The sequence below is a fragment of the Lepidothrix coronata genome, unplaced genomic scaffold (genome assembly GCF_001604755.1).
Source record: "Lepidothrix coronata isolate B3197 unplaced genomic scaffold, Lepidothrix_coronata-1.0 Scaffold11, whole genome shotgun sequence".
NCBI classification, from domain to species: domain Eukaryota; kingdom Metazoa; phylum Chordata; class Aves; order Passeriformes; family Pipridae; genus Lepidothrix; species Lepidothrix coronata.
This window is the reverse complement of record NW_016690191.1, coordinates 2,451,831-2,479,671: the sequence shown is the minus strand read 5'-3', so window position 1 is coordinate 2,479,671 and position 27,841 is coordinate 2,451,831.

Genomic DNA, 27,841 nt, shown 5'->3' with positions numbered 1-27,841 from the left:
AACCTCAGTCTTCACCTCTTTGGATAAATCTTTGGATTTGAACCCTTAATTAATGGAAATTTTCAAGATTACGCTTGGCACAGATGACACACTATAGGCAAAGCACCAGAGGGTGAAGTGTTTCCTAACTCCATTTCAGAGCAATTTATCTGGGAATCACTGGCAGCCACTTTTTCAATCATGAGCAGGTTTATTTTACCCAGAAAAACTAATATTCTTTCCCTTTAGGGATGTGTTTGCTACTTAATTCTACATCTCCATTTCTTTCATGTTCTTACACCAAAGGAATAATAACTATTACAATTATTAATAGTAGTAACAATAATAAAATTTCAACTTCTTCTTTTCTTTAAGGCACAACTTTGTTCCACATGACTGGCTATAACAGACTCAACTTCTTTGAAAGTAATGGAATTACATTGCCAGCACAGTTCACTGGTCTGCCTCATTTTGGAAAATTCATCTCTTTTAATGTCTCAGCCATACTGAAGCTCAGCATCAGTTGCTAAGCTGTGGGAGCTCAGGATTGCAACCCAGTAGTCTCAAATCTAAGCCATGCCCTGAAAGGATCCAATACTGAAATTGGTGTAATGAGGCCAAGGATCTGGACTACAAGATCTGAGGCTTTCGTTGGAAGTGAAACTGGGAGGTGACATGACTAAAATCAGAGGGAAATATTTCATATAGTTCTGGTGGACAACACCTACCTGTATTCTCATCTCAGAGTTGTAGCAACTCACGAGTCCTCAGATCTGGGATGATTTATTGATAAATTGAGTGGACAGGACTATCCCTGCTTGTATGGATTTTAGGCACTCACAGAAAGCAGAAGGACCCAGTTAAGTCAACTATTTCACCTTCCTGAATCACAGCCCAGGTATTTACATCACAAAGTTCACAACTAGATAGTGGTAGATGTTGATAACATTACCGTACTCACTGGAAATAACACATCATCTGTACCTGCTGATAAACATCAATATTTTCACCTGCAAAACTTCCTAGAAATTAAAAGTCAGACTTTTCAAGTAAAAACTCTAATGCCACACACACACACACACACAGACACACACACACAAGAAGTGGATGATTTCAAAAGCATTTGAATTTCTAATGGAGATGCAGCACTAACACTGATTCCCCAGGCATAGAGGACTGAGAAATTCATCAGGCAGGCATTTAGCTGGGGACTTCCCCCCACCGCAATGTACACACACTGGGAAAGGAGTTGTATTTAGCCCACTGCAATTTACCTGCATGATTAACCCTCGACAGTGTTTTTGGATGTCTAATCAGATTATATTGGGTTTACGTACAATTTCCTAAGCAGGGCGACTGATAGATTGATCAAGGGTAGATGGGATCTGACAGCAGAATATTATGGCAGAATTCTTCCAGTGATGGATGAGCCCACCTTGACACAAACTCCAAAGCTTCGCCTCTTAGTAATAAATCTCAGCATGAAGTCATCTGTCTCTGACCTGAAGCTCGAAATCAACGACTCAGGATACTGAAGTTTCATCGTCTTTATGAACATTTAAGTTGGCTCAATGGCATAAATACACACCTCCCGCATTCAATCTCTTTAATAGTGGCAGGCCTTATAATGCTGGTTTTATTTTTATTTTTTTGTTTGTTTGTTTTATAAAAGTTAGCGGCTCATAACTGATTTTCCCACCAGCCAAGGAGATTGCTGCTAATAGATTACATTCTGTATGATGCTTAATGAGCCATGATTGGGAAAGGAGATGGGAAATGGCACTTTGGATTGATTTAGCAAGGATTCAGTGGAGGCAATGCCACGACTCCACAAATAGCAGTAGGTTTTACGTGGTGTCATAGTATTACATGACAGGCACCTCAGCTAAAACCCTCAAAATGCCTTGCTGGCTTGAGAATTAACTTGCATTTTCAAAAGCTAGTTGAAGTCAAATTCTGAAAAATATGGCTAGTTAACCAGAGGGCTTTTTCAAAGCAATGTTGTGAGTAACTTTCAGTAGGAAATGACTGTACAGACTTGAAAACAAAAAAAAAAGAAATTTTCTGCCAAGCCCACCTGAAAAATCCTCTGCATAATCTGGAACTCTAAAGGAGGGGATAACTTACTCCTTGCTTGTAAACTGCCTTATGTACAGAATATATGATGGTGCAGTATGGTGTCCACACCATCCAGAATTAATAATCTCATTTGCCTGGGATTTAATCCAAGGCCACTGATGAGACTGTGGCCCTACTTCTTCATGGGATTTAAGCACCTAATTTTTATCAATTTCAGCAAGAGGTCAAGGTTTAGTTCTTTTTGAGTATCCAGGTCATGTTTACATGCACTCGTAATGTAAAAATGTGAGGTTGTGTAATAGAAGTCCTCTAAGCTCCCTGTGCTTGGTTGACATCCCTGGTACCCACAGCAACTCACTGAATTAATTGAGTAATGTTTTCAGGTGACCTACTGCAGACATTCTCATCTGACAGAGCCAGGAAATGGGGTAGCTAATAGACCATTTTGGAGTGTTGTAAGATCACAGCAATCCCATATTTAAGGAGGTTAATACAATACTAATTGGGGCTTGGGTGAAAAGTTCATAAGACAGATGAACCCACACGAGTTTTGAGGATTTGAGCAGCCACATTCTTAACCCATATTCACTACTGCTTTGGAGTGTTTTTGCTCTTTAACTAAGAAGGAAAATAAATAGCGGGAGATTTCTGTAATTGTCAGCTTTTTCTGACTTAACCTTCTTGACTGCATCTTCTGGGCCCATGATGGTTGATAACACACCAATGTCATGGCCAATGAGAAAAATCAACTTGTAGGACCAAATTCACCTCCTGACTGACTCTGGTAGACCTAACTGCACTCTGAGATTTTATTTCTGCTAATATCAAAGTCCAGAAACTGACAAAGCTGTATTATTGTCAACCCCTGTAGTGAGGCTGGGAAACTAGGAATAACAGTTAAGTTAGACTTGTGTGAATAATTCATAGGGAATAATTTATTTGATGAATTGACCTCCCTTTTTTTTTTTTTCATCTGTTCATGGCCCTGTCCACAAGCAGCCTCTGATTTTCTCTCCTCCGTTGTTACTCAAATTGAAAATATCTGCTGAATAATTTCTGAGGATAATTCTTGTACTGCAGATTTGTCCCTGAGCAGTTCACTGTGAACATTTTCTATCTGAATTCCCAGTGCTATCTAGACACACAGATCTCATGGTGTTATTTCTGTTCTTCACATAAAGGGCACATACATTCAAAACAGTGTGTTTTCCACTCTGGCTGTTGGTAGTTCCAAGTCCTCTAATGTAGTGTTAAGCTCTGTGAGGTGCTTATTTGATTATAAGGTCCCGGTTTTGATTCATGTGAGATAAATATTATGTATAATGAAAGGAAACAACATTTTTCCTATAAACCTGCAGGTGCCTCCCAGTCAAATCCTCCAGCTCCTCGATGAGAGAACAAGAAAGTCACAACTGAAAGGGAACAAATTCAAATTTTAAGAACAAATTCTTAGGCACTGCCTATATCACCCTCCACCAGGTTCCCATAAACAGGAACCATCCTGACCCAGAGCCTGCCTTGCAAACATGGAGGGACAACAGGCACAGGGGATGCAGCACAATCTACAGGACATGTAGAGGACAAGGCAAGCACCCCGGCTGCCCTCCACAGCTCACATCACAGCACATTGGAGGGCTACACAGGCACCTTCAGCCCACCTTTACCCCTCCCATCCTGTTTTCCAAAGGCTTTGGTGCTGAGCAGCTCCTCAATTCTCTTTGCAGCACGATCCCTTGTTTACTCCTTCCACTCATTATGTTCTGCACTCACGTAGGGCAACTATGAGACTGCACATTGACTTTCAGAATCTGGGGGGAAAAAAATGGAAGCAAGACAGAGTTAAAAGTTTCAGCCATAAAAGCTTTTGACACATCTTTCTGTCTCTTTCTGTCCAAGTAATCAATCTTCCAAGTTTCCAGGAGAGGCTGAGATTTTTAAAAACAGCTGTAATCTGTGGTCACTGATGGTGGAGTAGATTGTTTGCCAAACTATTACCATAACTGTCAACCGAAATCAGAAAAATAATCTCATTGTGCTGGACAGATGCCTTTCCTGCATTATTGATATAGTCACTCCAGAGTAATAGAGAAATATAAAGCATTGTTCTATTTACAAAAGGAGATTGGCCAAGTCCTTGAGAGTGAGCAGGAGGGACAGGCACTTAAAGGAAGTGAGATATAGTCAACTCAGTAAAAGTTATGTGTCAGGGTCATGTGGCCTCCATAGTCAGCAGTAGAATCTCAGTTTTCAATAGCTTTTCCTCTCCTTTCTCACTTTCAGATTTAGCTCCAGAGCTTAATCTCTGACTAAATGATCTTTCCAGGGTTTTAATGCAGCACCATGGAATCTACCCAGCTTTTTCCCCTTTCCACCTTCTCTGTAGCTGAAAGCATGACAACCCCAAATACATCTCTGGGACTGCTGCATTTCCAAAATTTACCAAAAACCTACTCTTTCCCCATGCTGCTCTTGGTGACGAGGATAAACCAGGTCAGAGCTTCACATTTTAATACAATACAAGAGGATTTTGTTTGCTAGCCACCAAGATATCTCTGGAAGCACTTTGCAAAGCAATGTACTAAATATGAGCGTCGCAGCAAATCTTTAGGCAGATGGAGCAGCCAGCCTGCATTTAGCCATAGCGCCCACAGAGTCTTTTGCTGTTACAAATGTTTGTATATAGAGAGGGGCCCAATTTTGCATTGGAATCTGCTACATTACAGTGAACCCATAACCCCAAGTTCCCCATTTATAGCACAAATGAATAAATATCTATACAGTCAGAGGACTGGAGGTGGGACTGGAGCTTCTATTTTCATTCTAACACCATGCAGGGGTCAGGCACAGTGAAAGTCCCGTGATCAGCTGAGGACAGACTCTGGGACATATGTGGTCCTCTGTCCTTCGTTTTTTTGTTTTGTTTTTTTTTTTTAAATTTTAAAATTGCCTCACATTTCACTGCAGGGAAAAGTTTCTTTTCTCATCAGCGTTTTGAAAACACAAAATTTGAATTTTTTTTTTTGGAGCACGAATTATCTATAGAAGTAGCCCTCCATTTAACTTGAAAAGAGAAATTAGCTTTTACTAAATGACAGCAGTTTTTAGCTTATTCTTGTTCAAAAGCAGATATACGAGCTGCTAGTCTCATTTTGGTAGCAACAAAAGAACTTTTCGGCAGCTTAATGCTTTGAGGCAACACATGGCTTTTTTCTTTCTTTCATGCAACAAAAACATACAGATGCAATCTTTGTCTCAGTAGAAAAAAGATGGAAATAAAAATCAGTTCATCAAATTTGGTGTAATGAGAATTATTGTCATACTATAAAAATAATTTAAATAACAACAACAACGAAATTGCTTTTACCCCAGTTTTACTGAAAAGCCTGTGAAAGAGCCACTCTAGGGAAGCAAATGGATCCTCTGGTCTGAAGTGTGAAATTCAGCAGTACATGGAAAAAAGCAGGGCTAACTGAAGGACAAATTCTTCCTGGGTGACCACCAGTCAATCAATAGCTGGGACCCATCACACTGACTGTAAAACATCTGTAGCTTTCAAATAAGAACAAATTGTTGTAAGGAAAATGCCTGACTGCCTTCATGCAGAAGGACAATCAGGCTGTGGCCAGGAAACGAATGCATAAAGTGTCCTTGACACCACGTTTGTCTTGACATGTGCTCTCCTGCTCTGAAGTTGTTACACTCTGGTTACCAAGATGTTCCAAGTCCATTAGCTCATGTTGTGGACGAGAGGTTTGACCCAATCCCTCACCACATTACACCACTGACTCACACCTCTCTCCAGCATGGGTGCACACACACACACATGCACAGGAGCACATATACCAAGCCCATTAGTGTTTTTAATTGAAAAGCATAAATTTGGCCTGCTAAATCTATTAACAATTTGTTTTAATTAGGAACCCAGCTGCTTCCTGAGATTCTGCAGTCTGGGTTTCAGAACTTTAACCGCACTGAAAATGAGTCTCAAGTGAGTTGCTTCGAGTCTTTCAGCTCAGCATTTTTACAGACTTGTTGGAAGGGAGATGTTTTGAAAAGTTTCCACAGCGTGCCCATCACCCCTCCTCTCAGTCCTTGGATCATACTGACTCAGAGAGGGTAAAACTAGACCTCCTTCTATCCAAGTACTTCTTAAATCCAGATGAAATTCACCTCTCCTTATAGAGAACAGTTAACATCCACTGACCATCATAAACAGAGTTTCCAGAGAGACTCAGATGGGACCAAATTAAAATAAGTTTAAGATTTAAGGACTGTGTATGGGAGAAGCCAGGCAAGAAATGTTGTTTTTTCTTGGAACATTTATTTACCAGATCACACACTAACGAACTTCTGGGCACTGGGGCACTCACTCCTGCTAGGTTTGCATTGCCACGACTAGCCCGAGGAGAAGCACCAGCTTTTGGCTGATTCTCTTGTGGACCTGTGATGATTTTAAAAATCTTTTCAAGTCAGTGGTCAAGATACTTTACCAGCTTCCCCTTTTCTTCCTGGGGGTGGGAGCCTGTGCCAAGCAGGGAGTCATTTGTGCACCTGTAGACAAAGCTCAGTGGAAAAATGGGGAGGACATGTCGCTTTTGCATTTACAACTCCAGAAGGCAACAGCCTTTCCATAAAATTAACTTCACTAACAAAAACAAATACTGCATCAGTGACAGCTCATGGTCACTGAGAGCAAGGTGTCCTCCCAAGGACCCAGGCAGAACACACACAGCTAAAGCTCTGTCAAATACCATTTCATTTTTCATTAATGATTCACTGATCATATTTCTACTCTTGCTCCATGATCCAGTCAGCATCTTAGCAGCCATTGTTCAGGTGGAAATGGCAGTCATGAGATTCAATGTGCTACCTATTTTCTTCCACTTCCAGTGTTTTCTCTTGGCTTTACTGCTTTACTTTCCTTCAGTTTGTCCGTCCTCATATGAAACTCTTTTATAATGGTTTTGGGATTTTTTTCTCTCAACCAATGGCAGTTTCAGAGGTTGGTATCCACATAACTACCTAAGAATCCAACCCATGGAAAAGAAGGAAGGAAAAGAAAGTAAAGTGAGGTAGTAATCCATGCCATCAGGACCCGGGAGCTCTGATTTCAACAGTGTTCACCATTCCTCATAGACTGATGTTGTCTTTGCTCCTTTTTGGATGCCCAGGATGATTTCTCAATATTGCCCTCTGAGTGAAGGAGAATTAGGTGTCTGTCTGGTGGCCTATTTCCATCCAATCAAGAGGTGAAATTTGGCATGGGTTATCTCTCTTCAGCTTTGCTTCAGCTACTCAGAAAAACTTTTCAAAAAACTCAACTCTTGACCACATTAGTTTATTTTATCAATCAAGCTTTGAAGCACTGATAATAAACACATCAGTAAAACTCTTGGATGTGTTCACTAATAATAAACAGAAAACTAAGCACACACTAAAGTTGGTCAGAGGATGGGAACTGTTTTCTACAAAAAAAAGTATTGTTAATATAGTATAAAAAACAGACTGGAAATATTTGCATATGTGTTAACATTTCTTCAAACAAATGAGTACTCCATCTCCCTCCAACAGAGAGGAGACCTCTCAAAGCAAGAAATTCCCCCATATAACAAGTCCATACAGACCAAAAGCAGACAGACCAGACCTATAGACACAGATTTAAGGTTTTTCAGCCCCATTTTTTCATGATTCTCTGGTGTCTTGTGTTTTCCTCTGCTTTTGATGTCATGATGTTGCATGAAATTCGTTAAAGGTCTACATTAAAGGTCTCTGGTCTGTACGCAGGAAAGTGGAAGCTTGAAATCTAAACATTAAATGAGAAACCCACTAGTAATCATCTTCTGCTAACTATTTTTTAACTACATTTTTATTATGCAACCTCATTATAGTCAAACCAATCTTATGCTTTGGGGTGGAAGGATATGCTTTATGTGTTTTATATACCTTGGTATGTATTTTTATATAACTGAATGTTACACTTCTTTTTTAGGTATGACTTAATTTTTCCAAGTCCAAACTAATTTTTTCAAAATGCAGAGGGTTTTTTTTTTTTAAATTCTATTTTTATTTGACATTTCAAATTGTTAATCAAATAACAGGAAAAAATCCAGCAGGGGTGTTGTTGTCTCCTTCTCCTTTTTAACTTTTTTATCTTTAAACCATACTGTATTTTGAAGATGGTAAGAAAGCAAAATAAGAAATTACTTGACCAGCTCTGACAGCAATATGAAGCAACCTCCACGAAGCTGCAAACCGTACTCTCCAGCTTCCAGCCTTTGCTTGCCCGGCCAATCTTAATTATCTGGGTGCTACCAACATTCCCTCATTAGGGACATTGTATCGTTTCCTTAGCTCTGCCAGGCACATCCCACGTCCCAGTCTCTCAGTCCTGCAGTTGTGGCTGAGGAAACTCTATTTGCTTGTGAAGCCTGAAGCAGTTTTGAATCAAGACTTGAGGAAAATGGGGGTTGGACAAGGCACTGAGTTAGATCTTGGGTTCCAACAGAAGCAAAGCTCTTTGTTACAGCACTGAGAGTTACATTTAAAGCCTGCACGGGTTTTCTCATGGAGGGAGGGAAAGAGTTTGTACAGAGAAAGTTTTCACATGTGCCACTAATGAGAGGTTTCCAAATTACTTGGACTGGCTGAACACTCTTTTGCATAGACATAAACCTGTATCTGTGGGTGCTGAACATATAGAAAACCTGCTGATTTTTAGAGTGCTTGGAGGGAGAGCCATCGCCCATTTTTTCCTATGCAGCTGAGTGATTCCCTCCTAACATCAACCTTTCCCCCCTTCTCCCAAGGGGCTGTGCAGCCCCTTTAAGTCTTTTTTGGCTTGTTTACTAAATCTTTAGTCTGCTCTCTTAAACTTAAGGACCCTCAACTTAGGTATGATCCTCCACCCTGTCCTTTGGTTCCAGGATTCACTCATAAGTAGAAGAGTCCTTAAGCCTCAACAAGCAGATTGAAAACTTGGTAAACAAGCTGAAGAAGAGAAATTCAAGAAGCCCAAGACTCCAGCCACAGAGGCATGAAAAGCTCTTTATATAATATATAGTTGCAAAGAGGTTTTTAGTGACTTTGTAATGATTTATCGGTTGAGTTTTGCATTTTTTTTTATTCTTTACCCCCCACACCTGCCAACCCTTGCAAGTCAAAGCTGGGTTTATTGTGTACCCATATGTCCATTCTTAGCTCAATACTCTTCTCAGTTAATACTGAGAAACAGTATGCAGAATTGCTTGTTTTTTCGAAAAGAACAAATGCCAAAGAACTTTAAGTAATTTCTTTTTTAAAAATGTGTTTCTGCAACCTAGCAATATAAATGTTCTGGAGGTACATTGGATATAAACTTATATAATCTTGGGTATATTTAAAAGTTTCCATGGAAACCATTTCTTTGTCAAAAGAACAACATTGCTCTGGGCTATTTGTAACCCACACCTTGCAATGTCCAGCTCACGTATGTGGACCAGGTGACTCTGATGTCAGTAAAGGAACGGTGTTGGCTGCTTTTGGGGTTTTTTAGCCAGAGCAGAAGGTGCTAAGTAGCATTTCTGCATTATCCATACATAAAAACAACAATGAAAGAGTTCAGGAAATCTGACCCCTGGAAACATCCAAATGTCAACACACCTGCATTCCCTTGCATGGACCCTTCTGGTTATGCTAAGTGTTTCTGTAAGAGGGAATGAGTGCCCAAGGTCTCAGGTCTCCTTAAGCAAGGATATTTGTTCTCCATGTTGCAAGTTTTCCCTCCAGAATAAGCTGCTCTTCTAATAAACACTGTTTTGACAGCAGCGTTGAAGCTTGCCAGGAGCTGCTCCCATTGCAGCGTGTCTGTCTGTGCATCTGCAAAGGCGTCTGTAAAGTTGCAGCTCTGATTCTCACACCATTCCTCATCCCCTCTTTTACCCAAATTTTCAAGGCAAAATGGGAGGGGGAAAGGAAAGGGAATAAAATGACCAGACTGACCTTCCTCCTACCTCCGGAAACACTCCAGTTTACAGGAGATGTAAGCTGTAGCTGGATTTCTCGCTGTCAGCAGCTGGGAGTCAACAGCAGCTCATCTTATCCACTTCAGAAATGAGCCCTGGCTGATTGGACAAATATTTCCTATTTACCAGCTTCTCCCCCCTCCTGGATAATTCTAGGGTTAATCCACCGCACCACCTCCTCAGCCCAGCCCCGTGATATTGACACTTAAGAAACACAGAGCTGTTTATATTTCATTGGAGAGCTCATACTATCAATTTTCACATTAGTGAGTCCAGCTATTGCTCTCTTCTATCGGGATCTATTGAGTGGTGGCAGTAGAGATATCCGCTGTAGTGAAGGAAAAAAAAATACTTAGCTGTCTGATGAAATGTTTTAAATGCATAGGGTTCACCTTGGGGTTGGCTGCTGCTCAGATTTTATCCATTAATAACACGCAGGGCTGCCACACTACTCTCCAGGGCTGATAGGAAAAATAGTACCACTTACAGATCCCCTGGTTTGCCTCGGGGAGAGTGCACCAAATGCAGCACATATCATACATTTCGGGGCTGAAATTTACTCCACAAGAAGAAAAAAAAAATCCCAAACATTCTTTTTATTAAAAAACAAAACCCAACCCTATTCCTTAAACACAGACAAAGAGAAGTTGCCATGTAGGCCAATAGTTGCAGACCTCAAGTGCTTTACTTATGCTATGAAATGCCTCTGGGCAAAACAGGGGTAAGATTTCAGTGTAAACAGCCTTTTTTAGCTTACTGCTCTGCAGCTTGACATTTCACCCAGCAGGGAGAAGAATCTGAATTGTTACAAGGAACTAAGCACGAAAGAGTAGGCTCTTGGTCAGCCATCATCTTTCCAGCAAGAGTCTCATTTATTTATATTTTCTTTTTTTTTTTCCTGCCCTTGAAACAATTCACAGGAAATTGATCATCAGAATAAGAATTGTTAACTGATTAGATTATTGTCGGGATTCGGTACAAGAACACAGCCAAGCGCTCAAGGGTAAGTATTATTTTCATCTACTGATGAGGCTAAGAAAGGATTGTGCACCCAATTCCCTGTGCATTAATGATCTGAAGATATTTGGGTTGGGTTGCATTGTTTTCCTCTCTCTTTCAAAGTGAGCCACAGAGCTATTTGCTGCCAGGAAGTGTTATTTAAGAATATGAGCTTCTTTTGTAAAGGGAAGGGCATAATTAGATGTTAAGAGCTGATTATTGTATTGTTCTCCACAGAGGTTTCCAAAAGGAACTGCATTTGAAGAAAGAAGAGAAAGTATGTATTGTGCTTGGAAAGTGAGAGGTATCTGCCTTAAACATTCTTTGTCTCTGTATCTGAAAACTTTGCAAGAGATGAAAAGTAAGCCAACTTTCCACTGCACTTTGCCTTCAAGAAGCCATTGGACTATACTACCTCCCGTAGGAAGCTGGCAGCAGATTTCCCACCCCAAAGACCAGAAAAATCTCCCATCTCCTCCAGCAGGAATCACTTGGAGCAGAAAACCAGGATTATTTGGTTTTTTTTAATGGGACGTTTTGAAACAAGTTGAACTTGTGCCTACACACTTCTGTTTCCTGCTACTCCCGCCTCAGGGAGCTGATGTACCTCCTGCTTCCTCCTTTAGGCACCCAGAGAAGCATGAGGTTTCTATCAAGCAACTCTCAGAGAAACCTTTGTAAGAAATAAATCCTCCTGAGTGGACGAGGACTCATCCAAACTCTTCAGGCACTTAATGTAGGCATTTATCTGTGTTGCACACAGAAGAGACCTGAGCTTCTGGCTGATCTACTAAGAACCTCCCTACTCCCTGCCACGACATACTACACAGGATACATGCTCTCTAGGTACCATCCCTCCAAAAATGTTAAAAATCAAGCAGACAAACCTGATACTTTTTTCTGGAGATTTCTGGCACAGTCTCTGGCAGATTGGTCAAGGGGAACAGCCAACACAGACCTTCAGCTGCTGCTGACCTCCATTTGACTTTCAACAGCAGCACCTGTGAGGGAATGCCCACCTGATTTGAGCATTCACTTCTTTATTACTCTTCTCACAAAGTGAGAAGTGCTTCAGCTTTGCTTAATGCCTCCTGAAGCCAGAGAGGCATCATCTAAAAGCTGCCTCTTTCTGCTGCTACTGCTGCTGCTTCTTCCTCCTCAGTCTTCATTATGTATGACGTAGGATATGGAGTTCTCTAAAATATAACTTAAAGCTCAAATTCCTACCAGGAAAAAACACTGGGGTTACCAGTTCTTTAAAGGTCACCACAGTGACATGGCCACCCAGCAGAACCTCAACACTGTGCTGGCCTGTTTCACCTCCACTACTGGAGTCTCCACGAGTTCTGATGAGCTGGGAAATGCTGCAGTTTTAAACAACTGGACTCCTTTCTAGCAATTGCCAAGGAATTTTCCCTCTCTTTCTAGGAAAGAAAATAGCTCACTGTATCCTCACCAGTTTCCAAGGCTCCTTGAGGTATTTCATTATTAAAGTCTACAAGGCTCATTTTAAATCTCATAAGATAAATTTTTCCTACTACTCCAATCTGACGTTTGCTCTAAAACCTCTCAAATGTCATGTTAAAAAAAGTTCTAATCCTTAAAATATAGGATTGTATGAAACAGAAGTAATGTCTCAATCTTCTCAGTCTATTTCCTATTGCTGCGTGTGAACCATACTCTGTAGTACCTAAATATTTGCATCTGAGCTACATATACAAGCACAGAGGAAAGGTGCAAGAGCACCTCAGTCTTTCAGACCTTAGGCAAAATGACTCTCACAGCCCGGTCATGTTTTTATAGCCCTTTTCCCTGATTTTTTTTTTCTCCATGGGACCAGAGATACACCTGAGGGGAAAAAAAAAATAAAAAATTAACCCCTTACACACAAGAAATAAATCAGCTTCACATTTTATCATATTGTTCAAAAATGGACTTCATGACCAGGAAGTTCTTGGAGCCAAAACCTGAGCCAAAGTCACCAAAGATTTGGAGACAGGTGTCGCAGTCCTTTTTTTTTAATCTGCAATAACAGCCTTTAGCTGTATCACAATTAGCACGCTCCATGTGCCAAGCTGTAACGAACTTGCCTGTCCTCTCTGGACCTGCTTCCAGTCTGAGGTGAGAACTAATGAATTGTTGGGACCACAGGAGGAAGACAAGGACGTGGAAGCAGAGGGGAAAGAATAAGAGTACAAACATCTGCGTGTAGAGGACAAAGCTCCTCTCTCCCTCCCAGGTTATGCAGCCACTTTGTAAGGATTTGGCAGCTGAGCCATCCCTTTCCTTGCAATCACTCTGTTTAGTTAGAACCCAACCCAAATGCAGTTTGCACCGGAGTTTGTTTGAACACATCCCTTCAGTTCATTGTTGTGGTTTGGGATTTTTTTTTTTGTTCCTTTCCTTCTATGCATCTTCATCCTTCATGGTTGATTTGGATTATGATGTGAACTAACCGAACATGACACAGCTGCTCCCTCCAATAACTAAGGAGATACCGGCTGCCACTCACCCCGGCACTTTGGTGATTCACAGCAGGGCTGGTGGGCTGATGGGGGCCCTCTCTTTTGGCATCTGTCTATGCCATCCTCATGCCGCTTGCTGAAACAAAACCAATGATGTTAGCAGCATATGGGCAGCCAGAATAGGGGTCATTTACCTTATTTGCCAACAAAGTAAAGGACAAGGCCCGGTGGAACAGGGATATATTGAGGAGAGCTGGCAGCACAGTGGCAGAAGAGGAAACCACAGGCAGGAAGGATCCCAGGAGTCACCTCTGCCCATACGTCCCTTTCCCGTGACATGTGGAGTCTCTGAGGTTTGTAAGGACTGTTTCATGCTACATTCTGTGAGTTTTGATCAGCTGAGCTGCCTCTGCCAAACCAAACTCATCTGGCTGAGGTGGACACCCCACCTCAGATGCAAAGGCTGATTCCAAACCTCGCTGAAAGCCGAGAAAGATTTTGTTGACAATCAAATTCATGTAACAGCTAACAGAAATCATTTCCATCTGCATGCTCTTGGACTAATAAAGGCTTGGTCTGAAACTGGAGAAGCCAAGAACCTGTCAGGGATCCAATCTAACAGTATATCTAACCTGACTAGAACTAAGAATAATTGGCCACTTCTCAAGTAGATTGTTCTTCTTAACTTACTGGGACAAGCCACACACCAACAGCTTGCACAATCTGACTTCTCCAAACAAAAGCAGTCTGGATAATTTTGGAGAAGACACTGAGCAGTCAAACTTCCAGGTTAGCTGTCTCTGTTTGCTGCCAGAAAAAAAAAGTAGGCACTTTTTCCTTCTGAGAAGTACCTCTAGGCATAAGGTTACAGTACTGGGCATGTTTTAACATATAGGCTGGGCTGAAACAGAGAACTCGATGAAGATGGTTAGCAAAGAAAAATAGCTCTAAATAGAATGATGTCTGCAGAAACTAGGGATGAAAAATCTACTGTGATATGAAAACATATGTACATGGTACTGTGAATTTAAAAGGTGCCCCACATAGTAGACATAGTTCAAATATTTATTATGACTCAGATTCATGAAAAATGTCCCCCTTTTGTTAGCAATTTTTGCCTGCAAAATTAAACTCACTTGTAAGTGCACTCATAATATGCAAATATTCTTCAAAATTACTACCTCTCCCATGGTTATATCTACGCTTATCTAAGTTTCCATCCTCTTTTCAAAGTATCACTTATAGTATCTGAGAACCTATATATTTTTATAAAACCCTTCATTTAGGGATTTCACTATTTGCTAAAATTGTCTGGGAATTATAGGCTCAGAGACTGTTATTTCTATTTGAACATTTTACCAAAATCTTTACATTTTAAAAATTTTTTGCTTTCCTGTGAGACTATTATAAAAATAATGTTAAAAATGAGAAAATGCCATTTTATATCTTGCTCAAGTTTATATAAATATAATATCCTAAAAAACATATTATCAGGCTTTTTAGTATTTTGTTGATGATATCAGGAATATCAGGATATACAATAAAAGACACGTTTCCATGACCATGTGTCTGTACCTCTTGATTGAGTAAATTGTTTACCAAAAACCTTGGGCGTTTTAAAAAAATGAGCAGAGTTGTATCTATGTATGAAAAGTAAAAATGCTGTAAATAAGGGAGTTGGCTTTTTTTTTTCCTCCTCACAGTTTCAAGCTCCACTTTCTAACTTAAATGCATAAAGATTTTTTTTTTTGTCAGCTTCACTGCAGAGAAACATTAAAATTCATCTCACCCCAAACCTTTGTCGGGAAAAAAAGATGTTAAATATCAGCAAATGGATCTGATAAGCTGCAGACTATTTCTGCTGTCAGAGAATGACTGTAGGACAAAAACACATGTTCAGGATTTGACATCCCTTGGCATCTTGTAAATAGCCTGCATGAATCCACACCTAAAAACTGCCAACACAAGCAAAATTGTGCCCAAGTTTCTTGTAAGTTAAGCAAGCAAAGCAGAGACATGAAACGTGGTTGGATTGAATATAGAAACCTAAAGACCCCCAAAACTGACCTTGAGATCATTTTAGCGAAAGATCTTCTCTGCACTTTTGCAGCGCCAGCCTGATTTTCTCTGTATAAAGAGCTCTGTGTGTGTGTGGATGGGTGAATGTGCAGGACTGCGTGATAAACACGTTATTAGGGAAAAAAAACCAACAACTTTCCGTAGGAGAATGATAAGAAAAAAGAACTGCTGAGTAATACAAAATAGACCCTTCTCTCTCTCTCTTTCTTTCCCCCCCTCCAAGGATTCATTCCTTAGAAGAAATGTGAAGTAATCCCTTGTCCTGAATTTCTTCCACTTCAACTCCACCCCCTCACTGAAGAAAAAAGTTTTTTTGTGATTTGTGATGCAAAGGAGATCTTCACTCTCTGGATGGCAGATTTTTTTCTTTTCTGCTTTCTTTTTCTCCCTTTTCTGTAAAATAAATAAATAAATAAAAGGTTAAAAAGAAGGAAAGAAGGGCTATTTAGAAAGAGGAAGAGGGAATCTGTTTCAAGAACCCATTTTTTTCTGATACAGCATTAGTGTTTGTGCCACAGATACAGGAAGAGATTATTTCCCTTCTTTTCCCCAGTCTTTTTTTTTTTTGTCCGAGATGTTGGTCTTCCTTTCTTGGATTCAGTTTTTCCCACTGCCAGCAGGAGTCTATCAAAGCTTCTGGACTCAATTGAGAAACTGCTTTTTCTTGAAAGCCTGGGAATCGCCTTAGCATTTGAGGGATGTATAGTTGAGGTACTATGGCGGCCTTGGTGATGGCAATTTTTGGAAAGGAAATCCACACTGTGGTGTGAGATGTAACAGCCATGCTTATCCCAGTCACTTAGCTGTGAGCTCTTTCCAAACTTTCCCTGGGGGAATACAATTTTTGGGTCTCCTTTATAGAAGATCAGATTCTCTGTGGTCCTTGCTGGCTTTAGTCCAGAGTTCAGAGTCCAGAGTCCATCAGTGTGTCTGGGACCATGGTGCAAACACACATGGACACCAGGCTTTTTCCAACCTGAAAAGTGAGAAGGGAAATGGGATGGAGTCTGTGGAGCTGAGAAAGGTTATGGAGCAGTCAAGTGCTATGTGCCAGGATGCAGTCGGGCCAGGATCCGGAAAGTGATTCTCTCCAAAGGACGTGGAACAGCTGGCAGTGTGCCTCCTCCCCTCCTCTTCCTCTGAAGCACCCATGGAGTCAGGATGCTTTAATGACTCAGTCTGCTTGGCTGTGGCAGATCTTGTATTTCTGGGGAGAATCAATATAAACACTTTCTTTTGTATTTCCTTTTTTTTTTTCCTTACCCATTGTACTGCCTCTTATTTCACTGTCTGCTGTCTGTCCCCAGCACCAAAGGAAGCTGTGATCCCTAATTCCCAGTGCGGCCCAGCCTGCTATAAAACTGCTCAGTGTGAAACGTAATATGCAAAAAAAAGATTTCTTTTTTCTTCCTTTTTTTTTTTTTTTTTTCCTCCTCCTTTTTGGCAGGCTCTGGAAAAGGCCTGTTTCCTGGCAGGAGAAAAAGCCAGCCTTGGCTTCAAGCAGCCACTGACAATTCCCAGCATATGGTAAGAGAGGGAGCTTCCGCCTACCCCATCAGGTAAGTGCCATCTTCCTTACTACAGCAATGATCGATGTCATGCTTGGAGAGCGCTGGCTACTGGGAGAGGAGCCAAGCGGCCAACTGGCCATTACAAGGGAACAGGTCAGGGTGGACAAGGCCTCTGGGTGAGGAAGGCATGCTAGCATAAGCATGCAACCAGGAAATGTGGTGTCTTAATGCACCGTCATCTGCTTTGGGTTTTTGGCTCCGCAACCAAGTCCGAAAGGCTTAATTTGCTTATACTCACGACTCGGGTTTAAGTGCTTTTGAAAGGTGAATTGGAGCTTTTTTGCATATGCCTTTCAGCACACAGAGTTGCTTGTGTGATATTCTCTCCCTAATTTCCTTTTTCTTCTGTTTTTATTTTGTCTTCCAGTGTCTCTTCATGCTGTTTTTATGAGGAGCTTTTCTTCTTTGGCCAGAAGAAGACCTGATCCCACATCCTTTCCAGCTCTGCTCATTGGCTCGATGTTATTTTGGAGCAGTCCATCACAGTGGCAAGCACCAAGGATGTTTCCTTAGAGTAGCCCAAGTTTTGCCCTGTTTAGTCCTGGACAATGATTCAGGCCTAGTCTGGCCTCAGAATCCCCTTCTCTACCTGGATTTTGCAAAGCGCTCCTCAGTATTACAACAGAGTTTGGAAAATGGAGAGCTGCAAAGTGAGGACTGTGTATGGCTGCAGTGTGTCTGGGAGGGGGAAAAGGTCCTGTGCCATGAACTCACCCTCCCCACAGGGTCCATGGGGCAAGGGACAGGGCTGAAGCAGACTTCAGCCCCCTTGGTGTTTCCATGGGACAGGGTCCGTCTCTGTAAGGCAGGTCCAGTGCAGTCCAGTCCCCAAGCTTCCAGTGCAGATAAGCACCTTCAAAGCCCCACTGAGCCATTAAGACCTGGTCCTCAGCTGTAAATCAAAGCAACTCCATAACACTGTTTTCCTCTCACCTGAGCCTTGACCTATAGGGAACACATCTTCTGGAAAGAGGGCAATTCATTCTCCATGCTCACTCAATCCATAGACCCTTGGCCAAGGATGCTTGTTATTGTTAACCAGGGTGCTGTTTTTTATTGTCCTGGCAGGGCTAAGAGAGCCCTGACTCATTTCACATTGAGCTCTGAGTAGCCATTGCCTAGTAGAAAGTTTTGGTGAGGACCAAACCTAGCTGTTCTCTATTTATGCTGTTGAGGACCGTGCACTTTGCAGCTCGTTCTCCAACACAGAAATAAACTGTCAGTGGCTTCTCTTCTGTCACAGATTGATCTAATACAACTGCCTCAACGCACTCTGCTTGCGCAGACAGTTCCAGTGCACATTACTGTCATTTCTGATGCCCTAAAAGCTGCTGCCTTCTCCCTCTCATGCTCTTAAATGCCTTAAATGCTCTTAAAAAGTGTGGTGACATTTTTACGGGTGATGGGGCAAGGGTCACAAGCTGAATCTTTGCACGCCAAGAGATGCAAACAACAGATTCCCATCTTTAAGAGGGAAGCAGGATCTGTTCCTTTGTCAGTAGGTTTGTTCTTTGTGCCACATAATGATAGATAAACAAAGATGCAACATCTTAAATTAAATGCAAAGTTTCCTGATTGCCACATTAATAGGAGAAGGGATATCCCAAGCAAGCACATCTCTGGCTGCCGTATGAAATCAACCTGCAGTGGGAAGTGTAAAGTAGGGGGTTACTTTCTAGAATCTATTGCAAAACACTGAGCAGAACTGTAGCTTTGCCAGTCAATGCCTGAATGCCAGCAGCGACCAAAAGTACTACAGGGTGGTAAATGGGGAGTAGAGCCCTGTCCATAAGTTTATTCACCTAAACTATCAGGTGGTACAATGGCTGTGTATAGCTGACCAGCAAAACAACAAATGCAACTCGTTTGCAGATGTCTGTGTTCATGGTGAACTGATTTTGTGCCCTTGCACTGGAAATATAGCAGTGCTTATCCTCCATAGATATTTTAACATGTTGATCAAAAGCCAGAATATGAATCTTAAAGAAAATGCCACAGTTAGACCACTGCTTCAATTCCAAAAATCTGGGTAAGATGTCTGTTTTAGAAAGGCTACCATAGAAAATTAACTTTTTTTTTTTTCCAGAATTTTTTAAGTGGGTTTCAATTTTTATTTATAAGGTCTTTCACTTTCATATTGTTTGTTTGTTTTATTCTATAATAGACAAATCAAAATGTTCTGTAGCATGACAAGCAGCATATACTTTGATCCAGAAAAGTAGAAAATCTGTTATAATGATGCTAAATCATCCTTTTGCTTTTGAAGTAAACAAAATAAGATAAATATTTCCAGAATTACATTTTTAGTGTACTGCTAATACTATTGGCACAACATGAAACATTTACTATTAAACTGGAAAAAAAGGGTCAGTATTTAAAACAAACAAATTCCATCCCATCATGTTTCTACACAAAATATCCACTTAGCCTAATTAACTACAGCTCCTGAGCATCGGTGAATGGATTTTCACATTTAACAAGTTCTGTGGAGCTCAGCAAGAATGATTATTTCTTTTGAATAGTCACGCTTAAAGAATATTGCTGCCCATCATACGGTATTCATTACTTCTTGGTTTCAAAAGTCTGTCATCCACAGAGGGAACCGGAATGATTCCATATGACTTAGGTGACAAATCATAAAACATAAAAAATGAATAGCTAACAGCTGTCTGGACTTTTCCTGCTGCAAACAGTTTCCTTCAAGTTAATATTTCCTCATGCTCCTAATTTTCCAAAAAAGGCAATCCAGATGTTCCAGCTGCACAGTGCAGGTATCACCAATGCAACCAGCATCTACAGAGAGATCAGCAAAGGGCTTCTCTGCTTTTTTTCTCTTCTTCCCCTTGTCTGTTCTTTTCTTTTTGTTTTTTTGGTTTTTTGGGGGGGTTTTGGGTTTGAGTTTTTTTTTTAGTTTTTTATTTCTCCTCAGCAAGACTAAAACTTGAGCGTGGCCAGGTGTTTTCACTTCAGAGGCTCCAATGGCAACAACAACTCCAGTGCTTGGAAGCTAACAAATTTGTTGTGTCACAATTGATAATCAACTCTAGTAAAAGAATGTCCAAATCAATTGAGCTTTAGCAAGGGCAAACTGACTGGACACAGCCAGGCTCCCAGCAAAAGTAGGCCAAGCTTGATAAATTTGCCCTTATTATAGCTATTGATGTTTAAATTTCTTCAGGGATGTTGTTACATGGGTGCCTAGTGGTGACAGAGGTACGATGACCTCCTTCGATCCTTAATCTACACCTGTTAGTTGGCTCCCTAGTTGCTTGTGAGTATACTCAAGCTTAAAGGTTAACAAAAGAAAAACAGGCCAAGTTTACGCGACTGCAGCAACGGATCAATGCAGAGTAAATAACCTTCTCTGTCTTATTTCCCCAAGCATTATTGATCCGAGTTCTTTGTTCTTTGTCATGTTTCTGTCTTCTAATCCCAGGGGACACTAAACGATCGGCTCATATTGGACATGTTAACTGGCACATTATGACAGCTACCATTTTGTCACTCAATGTGGTGCTATATATAAAGAACCCTCAGTTCAGGGGTTTCTGAGCTGCTCTCTCCGAAATGCGCCTCCAATACCTGCTTTTTCCTTTCGGCTTCCTTTGTTGGCTCACCCCTGCCCCTTAAGTATTTTGTCTGGAGGTCTGCTGTAACACCAACTTTTTTTTCTTTTATTATTATTATTAATTGTGCTCCTAAAATCCCCCCATCCTTAAAGATGGACAATAACCCAACAGTTAAAAATAATAGACACTTTTGCAGCATTCAGTGCACGGCAGGAGTTTCAGGCAGCAGCAAATGCTGGTATCAATTCTGACCTGTCGGGGCTTGTTGTTTTTTATTTAGGAACAGGAGCCCTTTCCTTTCATTATCAAGGTTACATTTAAAGGATATTGTGCTTTCCTAAGTGTTCTCAATGGATTTCTGTGGGATATTACAGATATCACTCTATCCACACTGAGCCCAACCTCTGTCTTTCAGTTGAACGGATGCTCCAAGTGCCTTAACGGCTCTATAAACTTGCAGATTTGTGGTGGAAGTCTGTGTTCACTGGGAGACTATTGGATTTCTAACAAAATTAATTGGATTTCCTTCCTTCTGAATGCTCCCTCTACATGCCTATCTCTGAATAAAGACTTGCCAATACTAACTCCCAGAATTATAAAGAAGAAAAAAAGGAAAAAAAAAAGAAGTGAACTTGGAAGGCATGGCAACCTACTACTGCTTATTTAGCCTTCCTCACACTTTATCTAGGACACAGAAAAAGCCTATTCTAAAAGAAAAAGCTTTTCCCTTCTGTGCCAAAAAACTCCCAGCGAGGGATCCAATCACTGGAGTAAGTGTTGCGTGCCTTTCTGTCACGGTGAGGAAGAGTCCATTGGCTGAATAGTATCACATGGATTTAGGACTCCAAAATTCATAAGGGATTTCTGGGTCTGTCTGGCACTTAATCGACAGCGTGATATAGATAGAGGGAGTAGGACTACATTTTAAAACCAAGAAGAGAATTGATAGTCAGGAGGTAAATTCCTGCCTGTTTCTCTGTGTATTTCACTGTATTAGCCACCACTAATCACCGTGCAAATATAGTCTGTCCAGTGGACAATAATAGCATTATGACTTTCCTGCCACAGAATCTTATCTCTCTTTAAGTCACAGCTGAGTCAATCTGTTCTTTGAACAGGTATTTTTGTTTATGCAAAAGAATCCAGGGGAAAAAAAAAAAGTCGCTGTATATTTCAACTGAATTTCAAGTTCCTTCATGTCTCCATAGCTGATAATTAAACCAACTGACCTGCTTCTGCATCGAAGCCTGCAGGAAATTAAGCAGATAATACTCTTTAGGTAGATAGGCTTTTGGGGATAGTTTATTAAAAGAAAAAGAAAGAGGCCCCAACCAAACAAATAACATTGAACTGTGACTCCTGGAGCAGCCTCATCACTTGACTGTGGGGTTCTCCCCCTTTTTTCTGCTGAAAGCGGAGTTTGGAGAAATTTTAGCAGGAATTCTTGAAAGGAGAACCAAAAAAAGACATGTGAAGACTTTGTCACAGTTAGACTCAGTCATTCAAGCCTAAAACCCAATTCAAATATTTATATTTAAAGTAGAAGTAGATTATTCCAATATTAATCTTTCACAGATGGCATATTCCTGCTTTTCTTTCTTTCTTGTTTTTTTTTTTTTCTTCTCCTATTCAAACCACCAAAATATGCTAAAGCCACAACTGGAACATGGTGTAGTGTCTATCTACAGAAACTTCTTATTTGATTTGAAATGGCTTTGTTTCCCTTTTTGACATGCTGGAAATATATCCTTAAAAGACATTTTCATCTCTAGATTTGTGTTTTTTGGACTTGCTGAAAAACTGAAAAATCCAGGGGTCAGTCAACCAGATTTAACAGTTAATTTATTCACTATTTGTCTTTCCATCTGCAATTACTTTGGGGCAAAACCAACATATGCTAATGTTTTTATAGTATGCCTAAAATGTCATAATAAATTCAAATTATTAATAAAATTGACATGTAAAAGTGGGAGATACCTTGTATGTGGGCAATATGTGTTATTCTAGTTGAATATTTTGCTCCATATTTCCAATCAGCATGAAGGTCTTCTACAAATATGAGAAGAGTTATGGCATTGTTATTCTTAAAGGGTTGGCTGTCTGCAGAATGGACACATATACATAGTCCATATATCCACAAAAAATTTAAGATTCACTAGAATAAAGAATTTCTTCTCCTAAGTGAGGTACACAAGTATTTTGTTTCATAAATCTCATTGCCCCTGTCCTGCAGGTGTCAGCTGGCATCTCTGTTTTGCGTTCCTATAATACTGTTAAAAGGGTTTGAATTTCTATTTCTTATGAAGCCAGTTCACCTCTACTGCTCAGTAGGATGTTCTGCAATCTGATCTCACTGTTTGGGTGACATCACTATGTTAAAAATAAGCCATGGTGGCATATCTGTGATAAAAAATATTATTATTATTCAAATCAAATTATATTTCAACTGTGCAAAGCTCTCAGTTTGTTTGAAGTGTGTATTTAAAGGAGACAGCCCAAATTCTCTGTTGTGAGAATAATAATATTTTTATGTGGCTATAAACACGATAAAAAAAAATCTCAAATGATGTCTGGTTTATTTATTAATTTAACTTTTTCATCTGTTAGCAATCAAATCCCCTTAGATACATGAGGAGTTCAGCTTTCCTGATCTTGATTTGTTTGATTTCGGAGGACAGATCTTAGGTGAGGGACCAGGTGTGCATCCCAGTATTTAGAATTTCAGCTCTTCACTGCCATTATGTGCTAGACCAAGTCCTACCAAACAGATGGATGTGAGGGCAGACCTTGATGGGCAGACTAAGACTGGCTTTTATAAAGGTGCTTCAGTGGGAGGTTTTGTTTTGCTTTCTTTTGTTGTTCTCTCAGCCTGGCCTTTGCCCCTTCGTAGTGCACTCTTATCCTCCGAATAGGGAACAGCAGACCATTCTACAGTTTCACACCATTTGTTCTTTGATAGGACAGCAGTCATATTCTCAGAAATCTTCAGGGAATAGGACTGAGCTGCCTGGATTCTCTCTTACAAAGAGACAAGTCACAGAAACTGTGAGAAGTCTCACAAAGCTGGTTAGCAGATTGAGGCTAAGTGCTCAACTGACTAAAAACTGGGGGGAAAAAAAAAAGATATGTTGTTTCCTAAATCATACAATCAGGTTCAGAGTGTTATGTTTGGGTATTTTTTTAATTTCTTGAGAGCAGCTGACAGGATCCTTGGTTTCCTTCAGGAAGTGCTGGGAAGGTCAGCTGACCTTGTAAAGGTTGCTTTCAAAGTTTTCCACTGGTGAGTGGGTTGTTAGGTAAATGTCTGCAGAGACAGACACATCAGAAGCTCTTACACTTGTCAGGAAAGATACTTTGCTTTGTCCCATAGGAGGGAACTGTGTTCAGTACTGTGTAAGATACTTCTGATTTTCCTGGTTGAAATAATGAGACACTGTCACAGTTCTCAGCTGGGGTAAACTGATGTTATTCCATCAAGTTTCACAGACTGAGGCTGACTTGCTCTAACTGGAAAACTTGTCCAGGGTCAGAGCTCTACATATGAAGACAGACTTCTTTCAGAAGTGTGTATGCATGTGTATGCTCATGTACAGCTTGGCTGAGTTGGTATCTTAGAGAATTTTTGACATTATTAGTAATAATTCTCCTTTCCCCTGTTCTTAAAAAGGACATTTCCATAAATAAAGCTTTTAGACTGTTCAGCAGATTTACCTCCTGCCCTCCCAGGCACACCCTAACCTCTTCTAATAATACAAATGTTATCTTAGTCTAAAAAGTTATTCTTGTCCTTGATGTGCATTTTGTACTCCTGTCAAGGGCCAGAATAAAAAGAAATCAGGGGCAGTGTGAGGAAGGGTCAAAATGAGCATGAAAAGATTCCTTTGCCTTCATGTAACATACAAATTGGGATTGTTAGAGCAAACAGCCACCAACGAGCCACATTATTCATAACACTTCACAGTTTTCTCATGGAAGCCGACAAATGTGCATTGCCTGAACATATTTTGTTAATTCATTGGGTTTTTGCTATGAATACAGCTGAATAATTTCTGAGAATTTTCCTGACAGTAATGAGTGGTGCTTTGTACCTTCCCCAGGATGCACATTACTACTGTTTTGCTCATTTTATGGATGGGTAATCTGAGGCACAAAAGAGAAAGAACAGGTCAAACGCAGAACTATGGAATTAAAAAGAGTCTTGACAATTTTTAATTACTACCTCATATTCTAGAAAAAGTCTAAAATACCATATTAATCTGGTTCCTCGTTTATTGAAAGCATAATATTTTGGTGAGCAGTATTACATTTAATTAAAACGTGGCAAAGTATTTACTGAAAGCACGATATTTTGGGGAAGAGTTATTACAAGTGTTTAACTAAAACATGGCAAAGTATTTTTGCATTGCTTAATGAGTCTTTAGATGCTGGAAACCTTTGGACCATTTGTTTGATCTTCATATTTAAACATGATTTTAACAGTAACAGTTCACCCATGGCACTAAGAGACATCAGTTGCAGAAAAACACACTAATACGGACCAGAGCTGAATGAAACTGTGTTGATGGAGATAACCAGTTGCATATGTTTTTAGTTAGCAGGAGCCAAATCAGATAACCACCATACAGCAACACTAGGCCTGATGGATAATTTTTTTTTCTATTTTTCTGAGAAAAGACTGGATTGCAGCCTGAGCCTTGGTTGCTACGTTCATCCGTTTGTACTCAGGAATCAGGAAAATGAAATTCTGGATAAAGTGAAAAGGTGACTGGAGAGGAAGGAAGAGCAAAGTATGTGAAGGGCAAAGACATAAACATCGGTGCTGTTCTCTTCGTGTTACTAGACAAGGACCTTCTATTGATTTCTCCGGGCCTGCTTGCACTTCCTTCCTTCAGTGACTAATGATACGCCCTTTGGGTTATGATGACACTGCATTTCATAGGCCTGCAGGTCGAATACCTGATGTATTCTCTGCCTGGCTCTTACTTTAAGTCATTGTCCTGGTCCAAGCCAGGCTCTTCTCAAACGTGAGGCAAATAAGAAAGGGAAATAATTTAAGTCGCGCATCCCAGGTTGGAGAATAAAATGCAACACTTCAGTGGGTTCGAACATAGCTGCATATTGTCTGAAGCCTCATTTCCAGTCTGTGGCATAGCATTGAGTCTGGTGTCTTTAATGTTTTTCTCACAACAGTTTCCAGAACTCTGTTTCCTTCTGCAGGAGCCCCAAAGTGCATATGTGTTAGGCACACATTTCCTCGCCCACCTCTGCGTTGGAACACAGATTTGTTTTAACTTTGATTAACAATCCTCCACAGAAGTTTAAAGAAAGAAGTGACTGATTCTTCTCTCACTTTCAGTAAATTAGGAATAATTCCCCTCTCCCTCCCACCCCTAGGCCATGGAGTTAACATAAATAATGCGAAACTGGTGAAGGTGACAGAAGAGTTGGGCTAAAAATGAAGAAACCTACTGCCTTCAACACAGAATATGGGGCGCAAATTATATCTTGGCCTATTTAATTGCCAGGCAAAATGTGGGACAAGAACTCTTGGGGGCTCCCAGTCACCAGCAATATGAGGGATTTGATATAAGTAGCCTGTAATAGCTGCTCTGGCCAACCTCCTTCTCATGTTCAAGAAGCAAAAACAGCAGGAGGTTTTCAGAAGCGTGAAGAAGAAGAAGTAAGCATCCAACTTGCACTTACTTTTAACAAAAGTTTGTCCTGCTGCAACCCTGGGTGCCTTAGAGCATATCAACCTATATGCCACCACCAAACAAGCTTTTGTGTGAGGAACTATCCAAGCTTCCCCACTAACCACCTGGAAGACCAGTAACACCACCCATGAGATTCAAATTAATGGCACATAACCTTGAAATTGCTGGTTTGACATAAAGGTTTTGGTTTTTTCTTTTTCATACTATCCAACACTATTTCTACTGTCTGGAAGAATTATATATTTTTGAAGCCAAAGGTCCCGTCATTTAATGTGCAAAACTTAGGATGTCAATCAGGATGCCTAAATAGCTCATGTTTGTAACAGAATGCAGCTATCAGGCTTTTTCCTGAGTGTCTCATGATGTAAATGGGAATTACTGGTCCAGAGATTGAGTTTACAGCTCTGATTTTAAATTTCCAGTCTCTCAAGAGACTACTGTGACTTGAGAAAAACACAGAGGGCATAAAAATACATTCCTAATAGTCTAAAAAAACCACTGATACTGAGAAGCCTCCAGACTTCTTTCTGCGATTTCCTATTCTTACAGAATACTTAGTACTGAGAACAGTTTAAATAAATGCAGACACACTGCCCCAGTCTCTCCTTCATTTGGTGCTAAATCCTCCAGAGAAGAGATAACTATATCTCAGCTGAAGTCTGGAGAGCAGGCTACAAACATTTCTTTCTTGAGCTGCATCATCTGTTTTGCCAGGTGTTGATAGGAGAGGTTGATTCTTAGAGCTTTATCATGTTTAATCATTGGTGTGGTCACAAGTTAAGGTGGTGCATGTTCCTTCTCTTTTCCCCATTTGCCCCAAACACATTGGCCAAGAGAGAGTTGGGTAAAAAAGGCTGCAAACCGAGGGCTGTGGTCCCACTTGTTATCCTTGGCAATGTTAAGATGTATCAATTTGGTTGAACACTACAAATTTTGGTCTTGGGGCACATGGACTAGCAAGGGTGGGGACAGAAAGGGAGCAGGGGAACTTTCCAAACACTCTTTTGGGTGCTAAAGCAGGACACCTGCCTGTGTCAAACTGCAGTTGCATCCCAGGCACTCTTGGAATGAGCAAAGCTATTTCAAGTGGTGAGGAGTCATGGCCAGGCATTATGAGCACTTTCCCAGGCTGTCCCCTGTCCTGCCAGCAAGGCCAAGCATTGCACCCCAGCTGGCAACAGCCAGAGTAGCTGCCACTTCCAAGAATGGGAAGGAGCCTGATGCTGGAAGTCTCAGGAAGAAAATTTATAAAGAGAAAAGAGACTTCTTTTTTTTATTGTGCCTTCATGCGGCCAAATTTGATGGGAGGTGTATATTCCTTGAAATTTTATGAAAACACAGGCTCAGACTAAGGGGGTAACACACACCAGTGATATGTGAACCCCT